Here is a 14,442-nt window from a genome sequence, read left to right as displayed (position 1 = left end):
ATAGACTATGCTAGACCATTTATGGGATGTATGCTTTTGATTGCAATAGATGCTCATTCCAAATGGCCTGAAGTATTCTGTATGAATTCAGTTAGTTAGGCACAGAGGTTGGAAGTGTTAAAACTCTTGTTTTCTAGGACAGGAATTCCTGAACAGACTGTAAGTGACAATGAAACTCTGTTCATATCTGAAATGTTCCAATTGTTTGTGCAAACTAATGGTATCAAACATGTCACCTCAGCTCCTTACCATCCTGCCACAAATGGTGTAGCAGACAGATTTTTTTCAGACATTCAAGCAAGCAATTCATGCTACAACCCCAGATAATGGTAGCTTACAACACAAGATTGAAAATTTTCTTATTGGACTACAGAAATGCAGTACATGCTGCTATGAATTAGATGCCAGCAATATTGTTTATGGGACATATTTTAAGGTTTCACCTTGACTTGTTAAAGGCTGATCTTCAGAGGGACATTCTAAAGAAACAGTGTAATGAAATGGCTGCAAGTAGTCACACCTGGCTACACAGGTTTCACTCTGAGAAAAACGTTGTAGTAAGAGACACCTGAGTTAAGTTGTGGAAACCTGGAGGTTTTACATCACAGACTGGTCCTCTGTCTTATGAGGTAGAAGTAACACCCAACATGTCATGAGAAGACACATAAATCAGCTTTGGAGCACAATTTCAGCAAGGATGTGCTACACCAGTGATTCCTGTTGAAAACCCCACTTCTACAGTACAGTTACAGACAGTGACTAGAGAGCACCAGTGAGCCTGTCTCTGTTTCTACTACAGGTGACCCTAACACTACAGAGCAAGAATGAATTGCTGACACAGCTACACCAGAAAGTGTATGAAATATTAATTTCTTCTCTAGAATGAGGTTCTTAGAAAGTGAGGGAAAATGCCTTTTAAAGTTCTCCTAGGTGTTTTTGTTTTGTTTGTTTTTGTTGCCACGTTTGCCTGGGGGTTTAACAGCCCAATAATGGGTTTGCCCTACCAAATACTGGGCCAACACAACTTAAAGTTCCACTTCAAGCTCTGATTACTACCCCCAAAATTTATGCACATTTTCATTTAACAGAATAACCCTCCACATATTTAGGTTAACTATCCACGTATTAAGGCAAAGCTCTTGTCAATAAAGACGTACCGAATCTTTACGATGATGGAAATTGTGTAAGCATGCAAGAATAAAAATATCTTACAAAGTAGTACATGTGTATATGTAAGGGTGTTGAGTTTTGTGATGTTATATTGTTATTGGAGAACGAATGTGTGATGATATAATAAATGGGTGTATTGTAATGTGCACACACAGAGTGAAGGGTGTGCATCCACTCTTAATGCTGATATTTGCTGATTTCTGGGATGTAATCAGGCAATCTTCGTGTTTTTTCTTGATGTAGTTGTTGGCATGGAATGTGCAGCACTTGTATACGAAGGGTCTGATCAAAACCTCTCTGAAACCAATGTATTTCCATTGACCTTAATAGACTTTGGATTAGGCCCATAGTGAATTAATAGTAAATATACATTGTTATAAATAGTTCTGGTTGCATTTTGAAATAGTTTACAAATTTTAAATTTCACATATGCACTCACAAATACCCGTCACAATGGAGCATTCTTGTATTTGTGCGTGATACAAGTCCAAATTGGGCATTCAGCTTATGCTCTGGTAAGATGCCTCTCAGAATATCCCATAGTGGCTTCAGAGTTATTACCATTTCTTCAGGCTCCACTCTATGCCTCGTCTCAGGTTTAAAAGCACCAAGAAGCTTCTTGAGAGAGGAAAAATTACATTTAAGCACTTAATGTAATTTTCCCCTTACTTTTACAGGAATGAGTGGCTGATAGCATCTGACTCTGATACCCTATTTATCTAGGTACTGATACATACTGTAGTGATGGGAGCTGTGAGTGACTCACAAACATTAATGACCTTATCCTCACAAAACTCCTGTGAGGTAGAGAAATTTTATTAGCCCCCAATTTACAAGGGGAACTGAGATGTAAAGAGATTCTCATGACTTGCCCAAGGTCAAATGAGAAGTCTGGAGAAGAGCTGGGAACCATCTCACATCTCCTGAATCCTAGAGGAATGGCTTAGCCATGGAATCACCTTTATACATTGTTCTCATGCTCTAGGTACATTTAAGCAACTAGTCTACAGTGTATTGCTCTCACTTTAGTTTTCTGTAATTTCTGTATGTCTGCTAAAGAGAATATCTATAAATACTTTGCCTTACAGCCTGTAATTTATGGACAGCTAATCTCAAGAATAATAGCTACCTTTATCAGGTTAGACAGTGTGTTCGATCATAAAATATTTATATTAAGTCTAGTTTTTACATACAGGAAAAGAACATCCAATACTTGCAACTTTCCACTTCTAGTTTCTTTTTAAGAAATAAAATATTCTGTGTTTGAAAGGCTGTTGATGAGATGTCATTCTTGATTCCTCTGTTCCTCATTCCAAGTAACAAGAGTAGAGATGATTACATTTTCAACTGTAAAATGTCTGTTTGTCATAATGGTCAGGTCTGAGACTCATCCCATAGTCATCACATCATTGGTGCTTTTATCTGTTCTTAAAGAGGCTGTGATCATTGCTATTCTCTTCCGATTGGGGTGTCAGTTATGGAATAATCAAGACTACTTTCTGCAGCTGCCCTAGCTGTTCATGGAAAGTCTCCCCATATAAATGCTGTCCCAAACCTATCCTGTTTACCATTCATTATCATGGTGACTGTGTGTCTGATGCTGCACAAGACACAAAGAAAAAAGACATTCTCTTGCCCAAAGAGCTCATATTTTTGAAAGACTGCCACAGAGAGACAGGCCTCATAGACAAATCCAGAGACAAGTGTAACACAGGCCCTGAGCCTGCAGTGGAATCCATCAGCATGGATAATTGCTTCCTGGCTGAATCCCACTGTAAAAATATATATATATATGTACGTCCCCAGAATTCAGGGATGTTCAGACTCAGAGTTCTAGCTTGGCATGTTATAGAAATAGACCTGCATGGGAGAAGCCAGATTTGGTATCCAGACCTAAACTTCCCAAAGTTCAGGAGGCTTCAGATCAGGTCTCCTGTTTTGTGCCCGTCTTTTTTTATGTGACAGAGGAGCCAAGGCTGTAGATTAGAAGAAGAAAGAGCAGTTATTTCCAACCCCAGACTTTATTAACATTTGTTGAGCACTCTGAAGATGATAATTAAATACACTTTACAATGTGTTCCCTTTGGCAGAGGATCCAATCCACGTTTATAATCATTACATCAAGTTCACTTTGGCAGTGTTACTGGCTGTTTCTCTCACCTTATTTTTCCTCTCTCTCCTGATCATTTTTATCACTTATTTATATTGCAGTGGTGTCTGGAGGCCCCAATCAGAATCCAAGTCTCATTGTATTAGGTGCTGCACAAATGTGTCGGTGATGTACAAACACTATGCTTGACACACACACTCTCCGTCTGTATGTTCCCTGCACCTGGGTATGTATTTCTATGTATACCTAAATGTGGGCATGTACATGAACACTCACAAATATATATATGGTGGGTGAAGAGATGGCAAAAAAGAATGAATAGATCATGAAGCAAAATAAACTAAATACTTAATTTCACAAATATGGTTTGAAGTTTCCCAAAGATGCCAGCGAAGCACAAAGAGAAATGAATTAGCTTAGTCCGAACCATAAAAGTCTTCAGCATTCTTGATCTTGTTACTATGGTTTATCTGAACTCTAGCCTACAGGCATATCGCCTTGTGTTATGATTTTTACCAGTCGCAGTAAGAGAAGCAGAGTCAAGTCCAGTCTGGGTTCACATCAGAACTCCAAGGAAACTGTAGCCGTGGAGCTGGCGACCCTGGCATGCTAAGCATGGTGATGGGAGGTGGGGAAACGCATCGGCTGCTGCCTTGTGGATGATGTGAAGCCAAATGCCCAACCATCTGATGCCATTGAAGATCCCTTGGCATTATCCACAAGAACACATCAATTGGATTTCACTCAGTTGTCACTTCTCCTAAAAACACTGGTGTGTAACGTCAGTGGTTGTAGAATACGGAATCTCGCCATGGAGACGGCTCCATTTCAGTAGTGGGGGAAGTGATCCCAATACACTTTGTCAAGCACTTTGGGGTTCTTACAAATGAAAGGCACTATATAAATGTCAGGTATTATTATAACCACTTAGGAGAAATGTTGCCACTTATTCCTCTGGATTTACTGTTGAATATGTAGAGATCATAGTCATTGCTAGTAATTGCAGTAAGAACAACATCTCAAAGGCAGCAGTCTGTGTAGTTTGTTCTGTATTCTGCTTTTTCCTTCTCTGTAATGAGAGGTCGCATACTGATAAGTGGGAGGAATTTTTTGACAATACAGTTATGGAGAAATAGCTACTTTCCACATTATATGGTCAAGGGGCAACTCTCAGAGTTATTTACATGCCTTCATCTTGTACATTCTAGGAATACAGAGCAGATGTCAGCAAAGAGTAGGTTGCTTTTGATGCTGCTTTTTTCAGAATAATGTAATAAAGCCAGCTCCCCATAGAAAAACATCCTTTAAAATAATTTGCTTTATATACCTTTACATATTGGTTTGCATTTTATTAATTAGTTTCAATAGGTTTCATTCAATTCTTTGTGTGCTTTCCCAGAATACCTGTGCTATATTTCTATTTATAGTCCTTATTAAGTTAAAACTCCCATTTACTCTAAATACACTAGTGTAAAATCACTCTACTCTGCATTTTCCTTAGCATAACAGAGCTGAACATGGCCCATTATAGACTTTAATGGGAGTATAACCAGGCAGACTGTTTTGCCAGATGGATTAGTAATTTCAGGCTGCTTGTGTTCTCCCCTATGGCTCTTATTGCTCACAGCTATAGTCCAGCAAATCAAACAGGTTTTAGAAAGCCAGAAAAAAATCCTATTCTAGGCTATCACTTGAGCCCTGTATCAACTCAGTGTAAAGTCCTCCTTACTCCACCCCCACCTTTTGCTAGTGGCTCCCATGTAGCTACTCTTATAGACTTTTTGCCTTCCTGCTGGGGTATCTGATTGGCCCACAGTCTCCATCCTTGCCTCATTATCTTCTCCTGAACACCTGAGCAAGGAGCAGGCAAGGACAAGCTAGAATTAACCCCCTGATTGCTGCTGACCAAGAAGTGCCTCTGAGAGCTTAGCCCAAGTAAAGGCTTGGTGAGGATTAGGGCTAAGACTGTCTAATGGAATAAAAATCTTATAATCTGGGGAGTCTGGTTGGTTAGAAGCTTGGGCTAGATCCTCAAAGGCACTTATGTGTGGCAGAGATCAGTGCTGCAGAGTTCCCACATTTCAGTTGCTTTTCACTGGACTATAGAATCATGCTCTCTGGCCCTTTCTATATTTAATTACTTATACCCCATGGAGAAGCTTTGACAGGCAAGACTGAGACACCCCCAGAATATCCCATAGCCCAGTGGTTAGGGCTCTCACATGAGAGGTAGGAAACCCAAGATCAACTCCCTTCTCTTCAGCAAAGGGGAGAATTGAACCCACATCCTAGACATGAGCCCTAGCCACTAGGCTAGATGTTATAAGGGGGCCAACTGCCAGCCTTTTGGTGTGGCATTAGGTGTACACTGAGAATACCTACCAAAGCCAGCTCTCATAGGTGAGATAGGTGGGGGAACACCCAGTCTGAGAACTGTGCTGGGGCTTAGGCATTAGATACGCAGCCAGGTGCCTAGACTGAGGGAGCTGGGTGTGTGCTCACTAGCAGAAATGTAGTCCACCGATGGGAATTTAAAAGTGAAGGTGCCTCAGTGGCATCTGAGCAGGAGTTTGGAGGATCTCAGTGGCACCTAAAATGGCAGTTAGACCTAAGTCCTTTTGGATCTAGCTATGGGCCTCTGCTACGGTCACTTTGCTCCACTGGAGCTTTGCAAGGAGACCTTAAAGTAGCTCTAAAGGGGCTGCTGAGGATTCCCCTAAGCCCCACAGCACAGTCCATGAAGGCATCAGAGGAAGACCCCAGAACTCCACAGCTGCTCTTACTGGTGCCGGGTCAGGTACACATCCCCAGTAGGCTTAGGATCAAGGAAAACTAAATGTTGCTGAGATCCTTCTTTGCATCCCCACACTCACCTGCACCAGGCATAAGATCAGTGCAGCTGAAGATTGTCCTGAAAGTCAGTGGGAGTCGAAGGTGCTTCGCACCTCAGAGGAGGTACTCAACACTTTGCAAAAATGGTTGCTCCCTATGCAGATAGCCACAAGCCAGCCCTCCTAGAATACTAGGTCTTAATAACTGTGAGATGTGCCATGCTACATATAATTGCCCTGCATGGATTTACCACAAGATCTCAGATTGTATCTTGGACATTGATGTCTCAGTTACTTGGCCATTTTAAATATATTTATTCCTCGAATGGGGACTGTTACTAAGGTAGTTTACTTCTATTTTATTTTTGCCTTATTACTATTTATTTGTAACTGTGATGGGGTGTCCACTCCACACAGGACTGCAAGGGGTTAAGGTAGCCAGGGAGGCCAATTAACTCCACAGGGTAGACCTGGAGGAGTCAGGGAGCAGAGAAGGAAGTGATTGCAAGAAGTGTGCAGGAACAGCCAGGTAAAGGGCTGTGGCCTGAGGCTGCTGGGAAAGGGTGGACACTCCTACAAGAAGGGAAGCGTGTTTGGTGACTGCAGAATGTGTGGCTACAGTTACTCCTGGGGAAGAGGAAGGAGGCTTTGAGAACTGGCAGACCAAGAAAGAGAAGGGGAACCAGTGGTAGGAAGCAACCCAGGGAAAGAGCAGTGAGGCTAGAGAGAGAAAGCTCAGACTGCTGAGGTGAGGGTCCCTGGGCTGGAACCTGGAGTGGAGAACAGGCCTGGGTTCCCCTGCCAGCTACTGAGGGAGTGGCACCATGGGACAATGAGAGGGATGATGAGGAAAAACTGCCTAAGACAGATAGGACATTGCTAGCCCAGATGGGGGTGGGGGGACTACTGAGTAACCCAGCTGGAAGGCTGAGTCATGAAGAGGATATGGCAGTTCCTGGAATGAGAGAGACGCTGTAGACCTGTGAGAGAGACAGAGTGCTAGTGTGCAAACTGTGGAAGGGGGTGTTGACTTCAGAGTGACCAAGAGGGGGCTTCAGACCAGTGGTGAGTGAAGAATCCCTGTGATAGTAAGTGACCCAGTCTCATTGAAACCAATGAAAGTTCTGCTACTGACTTTTTGATGAGAACAAAAGGAAGCTCAGAATGAATATGCTGAGAAAAGCAGGCATTTTTTGTCACATACAAAACAATCACTAAGGAAAGAAAGATTGGTAGCATAGCAGAACCAGGAAAAGAGTGAATCTGAGATGTATGCTTAGCTTTGGGGGTAGGCCAAAAAGATGGAATAATGTAGTGTTAAATGCTTCATTGGGTGAAAGGAGAATAAATAAGGAGCCAACAGTAGCGAAGTTTCTTTATGAAAAGAGTAGAGCAGTTTCCATGCTTTGGTCAGAGCAAGCCCCAAATTGAAATGTCTGAAACACATATAGGGGTAGTTTGAGAGGTGACTGGAGAGATGAGAGAACCACTATAGGAACTTTGCTACAAAAGGGACCATTAGAGTTGTATGTACAATATTACAAATACACCTTGTAACAAGAGTGATGCCCCAATGTCATGACATATCTTTTGAATGTAAACTCGTGAAAATATTTAGTTGCATAAACACACAAGCAGATCAAGATAGCCATTCATCAGTTTATTAGCCAAATATGACAGGTAATGGATCAACCTAAATCTTCCCAGGAATTTATTTATGAAAATGACTAAAGAACCTCTGTAACTTAATCACTTGTCACTGTAATTGTCTGACTGCCTGTTAATTGCCTGCACGACTCCCAAATTGTCAGACCAAAAGACTATCCAGTGATTCATTGGGCTGTCACCCCACATAACTAAAGCAACAAATATAAGAAACTGTTCCTGGAATGAATCTTCACTTGTGGTGTCTTCTCTGATGTCTTCTCTCAGTACACAATCCATTAAAATCATTCAGCAACGTCTTAAACAACTCAATCCTCACTGTGGCAGATCTCGAGTTCCTAAAGTGCAGGTATACTCTGAGAAGTGACTAAAAATGGCACTGATTCAATATTTATTGCTTTTTCAGAGTCTCCGTATCCTATTTTCTCAAGTAAATAGGTGGCTTGTCTAATTCTAGGCCTACAAATTTTATCTATGTCTGGTATTTATATGGCTGCCTCCTTTACTGTGGTATTTAGGCACCTCACAATCTTTAACGTATCCCATGATAGAGATTAAGAACCCCCGAGCTTCCGCACTGTGTAGCAGAGCAGGGGGCACCCAAGTGGGAGATACAGCTCCCTGAGACTATGCCCAGCCCCAGCATGAGTTACAGTAACCCCAAGCCTGCCCTAACCTGCAGCAGCTGGCACTGCTCCCCAAAAGAATCAGTCAGCTGAGGATAGTTAGAGCCCAGTGGGCTCCAGCTATGCCTTATTGCTGTTCCCTGCAAGGGTCTGCTATGCCATTCAGCTATGTTGGGTCTATGAAGACTCCCCCCAACACATTAGGGGAATCACTTTCAGAGCAGATAGGGCTGAATTCTGCCCCCTTTGCTTTGCTATGAACATGCAGCTAAGCAGATGTATACCTGTCTGCTTTAGCAAGCAGGCTACATTTAATACACCGTGCAGAGGGGCACCATCCTGGGAGAGCTCCAGCAGGAATTGTGCCCCAGTGCATCAGGAGGCTCTGAGGGCAGCATCCTAAATCTACCCCCCCAGCTTCATTTTCTGGTGCCTTTTTTCATACTTAATTATTTGAATTGTGGTAATACCTAGCAGCCCCAGTCATAAACCAGAACCCCTTTGTGCTAGATGCACAAATGCAGAACAAAGACAGTTCCTGCCCCAAAGAGATTACAATCAAAGTCATTCCCAGTATAGGCTCTGCCACCAGTATTACTGGTAGCTGTTGTGAGCCTGTGTGATGGGAACTATTATCTCTTTGAGCATTTGGCCTTCTTGCTACTCCAGCTGCTACTGAACTCAAAGCATTGAGGGAAGTAGCACAGATTCATCCACAGTAAAAGTCACTTGCCAAATAACCATCCTCCCCCTCCACCATTTAAAAAAATTCTTTTCTATTCCAAGGAAATGGAAGTGAATGTGCTTTCCTGAGTTTGCCCATTCTGCTGCTCCTGTGTCTCTAGTCACCTCTGCAATGCCTGCTTTTATCCATCATGGCCTGAAAATGCTCCCACAAAGCCTCAATGAGGTTTCAGCTGATGCTGCAAGAGACAGAGGCTGTCACATGCTTAGTTTCACTGCTTCTCTTTCCAACCCTCTGTGCTCGCACCCAAAGTAAACATGAGACAGCAGACAGTTCTACCCTATGTCAAGTTAATTGGATGTGGACCCTCACACTGGGCTTTGCAGGATAATTTATACTATCTTCTATAAAGTACTATGCTTAGCAGAGCCCATAGAGCAAGAGTCCATGCTGTGTTCCCTGTCCATCTTCTTTGTCTTTATCATGGACAACAACCTGCATAACCAACATACTCCTACCCCTAGCCTTTGCTATTTCATAGTCACCCCAAAGAGAAATAAAAGAAGGGAATGCCCTGCTAACTCTTCACCTGCTTTGATCCCCCAGAGAACCAGTCTTGTGCATGAAATCTAGCAAAGCAGAAAAATACTGGTGATTTAATGATCATGAACCAAATACAACAAAATGCACAAAATGAGAACAAAATGTGATTTATATTCACATTAATAGATATGATACATTCTCAGATACTGTAGAAAGCCTTTTAAATATAGCTATTGTGATGTCATATGCTGCTTCAAGATATATGCAATCATGCTGATATTAATCTTAAGATCAGCATTTTATGTCATGTCAACAAATATTTTTGAACAATGTGTTGTGGAATAAAGCTTCACTAAAAGCTGATGTGAAGTTCAAGGCTTGAGTGTTGCTGCCATCTACATGGCAGGAAGACTATACACCAAAACAAACAACAGATGCATTGCATTTTCTGGGGAGATCTGTAAAGAGCCTGCCTGTCAAATTATATATGTTAGAGCTATGAAAATAAATTACGTGCTTTTTACTATCTTGATACTGTACATGGGAAATCCACAGTGACATTTAGTACAAAGGGCAACTTACCAAAATCCCTAGGGTTCAGAAGTCTGCACATTATTTTGCAAGGTTTGAAGGATAAAGGAAAATAGAGTGAATTATATTTTGTTCACAATGTTCTTTATATTTTTGCTGAGTAACTGTAACAGGAAATCCACCCTTATAGCATTGAAAAAACTATCAGCCTTGTTTTGCATGGAACAGTAGTGGACATAGTAATGCTTAAATGTATTTATCATTGAGATGCTATTTTGCCTGCTTGTTTCCAGTGGAAATTTTTCCCAAGACGGGACAGCAGAATCCACTCCTAATTCTCCATGATTCTTCATGTAAACTCACAGTACAACCATCTCTGCTTTAGTTAAGCTTTTTAAAGGTACATACATGAAAAACAGAGGTACAGTTGAAGTTTTATTCTCTAATTTGGACAACAATTTTGTTTACAACCTCATGCTGAAATCTTCCTGCAAACATTACTAAACTTGATAATCTTCTATAATCAGAAGTGATATTTAATAAACTGCATTGCTTCATCTCGACTAACTGTATTGTTTATGCTTCTTGGCTGTCACATCTGCCCTACTTTAGAAATGTTTGTGCAACATAGGTACTTGTGCAGGCATTTGGGAGTGCATCTGCACTTGCATACACTTGGCCTTTTTCAACAGGTGCCATTCAGAAGTGCAAAACTTATTGCATGTCTTAGTGAGAGAGGATCCCTGAGTCAGTCATTGGTTAAGCTTCATGTTGCAGCAGAATGGAAATTACTGCCCTTAAATTGATGTTATGGATTTGGAAAATCACATGCTAATATTGGAGCTGTAGTAATAACGTTAGACTCTGCACATTCAGGCTCTAAAAAACAAAGCAAAACTATTATGAATATAAATGCTCTCATGATTTCTTAAAAATTTCATTGACTTGGCTATTGCTTTTCACAGGGAAAACCTCCAGGAAGGGAAAAGGGGGGGAGGATCAGCTCATGGAGTTTCTTCTGCTAACACAGGGGAAAGATGCATGACCCATAAACTCAGCAAAAATCTTTGTCCTGTTTGAGAACCAGGCTTCTGTCTTCACAGATCTCAAATCAGTAGTAGCATAGAGAGCTGTCCCACTGTGGGGCTCTCTGGCCAATCCCTCAGACCTGGCAGCACAATGACCTCAAGCCCTGTGTTCCCACTGCCCTTCTCTCTCGAGTCTGCACTGTAACTGCCATACTCTTCCAAAGGGAGGCGAAAACACTATGGAGAGGTAATGCTGCTTATTCCATAGAAGACACCCTGCTGCACACTTCACCTCTATATGCCCCACCCCATGTGCTTGCAAAAGAGCTTTCAGAGGGCTGAGGTTTGAAAACATTGCACAGACCAATTACTCTTCCCCTTCTCTTTGCACACAACACCTTAGTTATGTGCACACTGCTTCCTTCTACCAGCATAACTTGAGGGGAGCATCTGTGTAACACTGACAGACCCGGTCGTTGACGGGCGGGATCCAACTTGGGACCTCTGGAGCTTAGTGCATGTGTAAGGGGACTGTTGCCCCCTTACTAACATTCAGTGGGGGTGTTTTAGTTGCTAGCTCCCAGAACTAAAAAGGGAGAAGGGTCGATGGGGAATCGGGACCCTGAGACTGCCAGTCGCTAGGAGCAATGGGGAGAGGCCAATGCTCCAGGTCAGCCTGAATGACAGGGCGGGCAGGCTAATCAGGGAGTCTGGAGGCCAGGGAGGTCCCCTCCTCTGTGTGAGCTGGATTTGCCTGGGTCAGACAGAGTGGGGCTGAGCTAAGGAGACAGCAGGGGCCCAAGCTAAGCTGGGGAGCAGAGCTGTGCCAGATCCAGAGAGAGCAGACCCTGTTCTGGGAGCAGAGCTGCAGCCCCAAAGCTAGAGGCACAGCCCAGAGAGAGCAGACTTGCCCTGGGAGCAGAGCTGCAGCAACCAGAGCCAGAGGGGCCAGAAAAGCAGCCCAGGAAGCAGGTCAGTGCTGGGAGCAGAGTCACAGAAGCAGCCTGCAGAGCAGACCTGTCCTGGGAGCAGAGCTGGAGCAATCAGAGCCAGAGGGGCCAAAGAAGCAGCCCAGGGAGCTGGAGGCAGAGCAGCAGCAGCAGCACAGAGACAGAGTGGTGGAACTGGGGCTGGAGCAGTCCGGAGCTGGGTGCGGTGAGCAGCTGGGGAGAGCGAGGGGGACCCTGCACAGCAGGCCCAGCACAGGGAGACACCTCAGCCAAGAAGCTCTGCAGGCCAGGCTTGGATCGTAACCCAGACAGGGCGGGGGTGACACTGGGAAGAAGGGTCCTACCACTTAGAGCCTGAGAGCGTGTGGCCACCACCAGAGCAAGTGTCCAACCCACAGCATCCCTGCAGCACAGCCAGGGCCTGAGAAGGAGGCCTGGGACTCACAAGGAACAGGCTGTGAACTGCCCTGACGTTCCAGAGACACTGTTTGTGATGTTCCCTGCCACAGAGCGGGGTGATGTGTTTCCTTTAACCTTTCCCATTTTTCCTTATTCTTTTTAAAACTAATTGTTGATTAAATAACTTGCATTTACTTCAAATTGTATGTAATGGTCATTGGGTCAGAGAAGTGCCCAGTGCAGAGAGAGTACCCCGGAGTGGGGACACCCTAGCCCCTGTCCTAGGTGACCACAGCAGGGTTGGGGGTCGAGCCCCCCAGGAATCCTGGGCCCAGCCTTGTTGGGGTTACGCGGACTCTGCCAGACAGGAGAGTGGAAGGGGAGTCCTCAAGGGCAGGGAGGCCACTGGGTAAAGGAAGTGGGAGCGAGGACTCAGATCCTTTTGCTAGCCCACTTCACCGGGGTAGTGCAGAAGCCGGGAAAGTTCCCCACAGTAGCGGGACTATTCCCCCGCTTACATATGAGCCTCTATTGCATGAGCTAAAAGCCAACTGGCTGTTAGCTAAGGCTATAGAGCAGACTCATTAATTGCTTTCTCTCCCTCTCTCTCTAAGAGGTCTTGGTGACACTGGATGGGACAAAACACCACACGCAGGTGGTGCCTGGGTCACAGCTGCACCTCTGAAAGCAGCAGACTTATTATTATTAAAATGTTTCCCTGGAACACTCAAACACAACAGCATTGTGCAAGTACATATAATCCTGAAATTTGAAACAACTGCTGTTCGTTTCACTTTTCAAGCTTAAAAATAAGTCAACAGCACATCAGAGATCAAACTGCTGAATTCTGGACTGTTAATAATATGGATCCTAATCCAAATATTGCAATGTTTGGATCTGAGAATTTGAAGCAGCCCATTAGAAGAGATAGGAGCCAGTTGCAAGATTCTGATCCATATCCACATTTGGACTGGAAATTCCAAGTTTCAAAAGGGTTCTTAGGACTGGAATTTTGGTTTGGACCCATCTCTAATTAAAAGTAAATTCTATTTTAAGGTATTTTTTAAAAATCATGCAATGGATTATGAGTAAAATTTTTAAAAAAATGCCCAAGTGACTTAAATTGCTAAGTCTCACTGACTTATGAAGATTTACTTATGAAAAATACTTATGACTTTTGAAAATGGAACTTAGGCTCCTAGCTCGCCTGGGCATTTTTGAAAATTTGATATAACTACAACCTTGATAAGGACACTGAACTATGACTTTCATCTTGATGGAGTCCCTTTAACTTAATACAGTTGAAAAATACATTTGCAAACACCTTGTAACTTCCTTAAAAAATCAAAATTATCTAATAAATATCACTGCAAAGGTGCGCCAGATTGTATTAGAGTAGGAATCTTTTTCTTAGCCATTGTGGCTCATGTATGCTGCTCGTAAATGCAGGATGTTAATGCATATTTCTGTATATAGATGTAAATTGGTTGAGTAGGTACAAATATGTTGTCCTCAGCAAAAGTTGGTCTTCAGCCTCTGTTGGCATGCCTGGGTGTTTAAAAGGCATCCAAACACCATTTGGAAATACCCTCCAGGACAATAAATGTACCTAATAAAAAAGTTAATGCATTACCTTGCAGATACTTGCAATTATAATTAGCAAAAGTGAATAAACAATGGCATGCAGAAGCATGTGCCAAACACCAATCATCACTGCAGAAAGCATTTCAAAGTGTTATCAGTATTGGCAGTCTGCTGGTATGCAGTGCTTTGTAGAATTAAAAGCAAGCAATCAAACATCATGTTCCACAAATGTAATTGTTACCACAACACTACAGGATGTTGTGAACAATACTAATTCATTGATCTATGCAACATCCTTTGACCCAGGAATGCTTTTTGGA

The sequence above is a fragment of the Lepidochelys olivacea genome, assembly GCF_965140295.1.
Source record: "Lepidochelys olivacea isolate rLepOli2 genome assembly, chromosome: 10".
Classification (NCBI taxonomy): Eukaryota; Metazoa; Chordata; order Testudines; family Cheloniidae; genus Lepidochelys; species Lepidochelys olivacea.
This window is presented reverse-complemented; position numbering follows the sequence as displayed.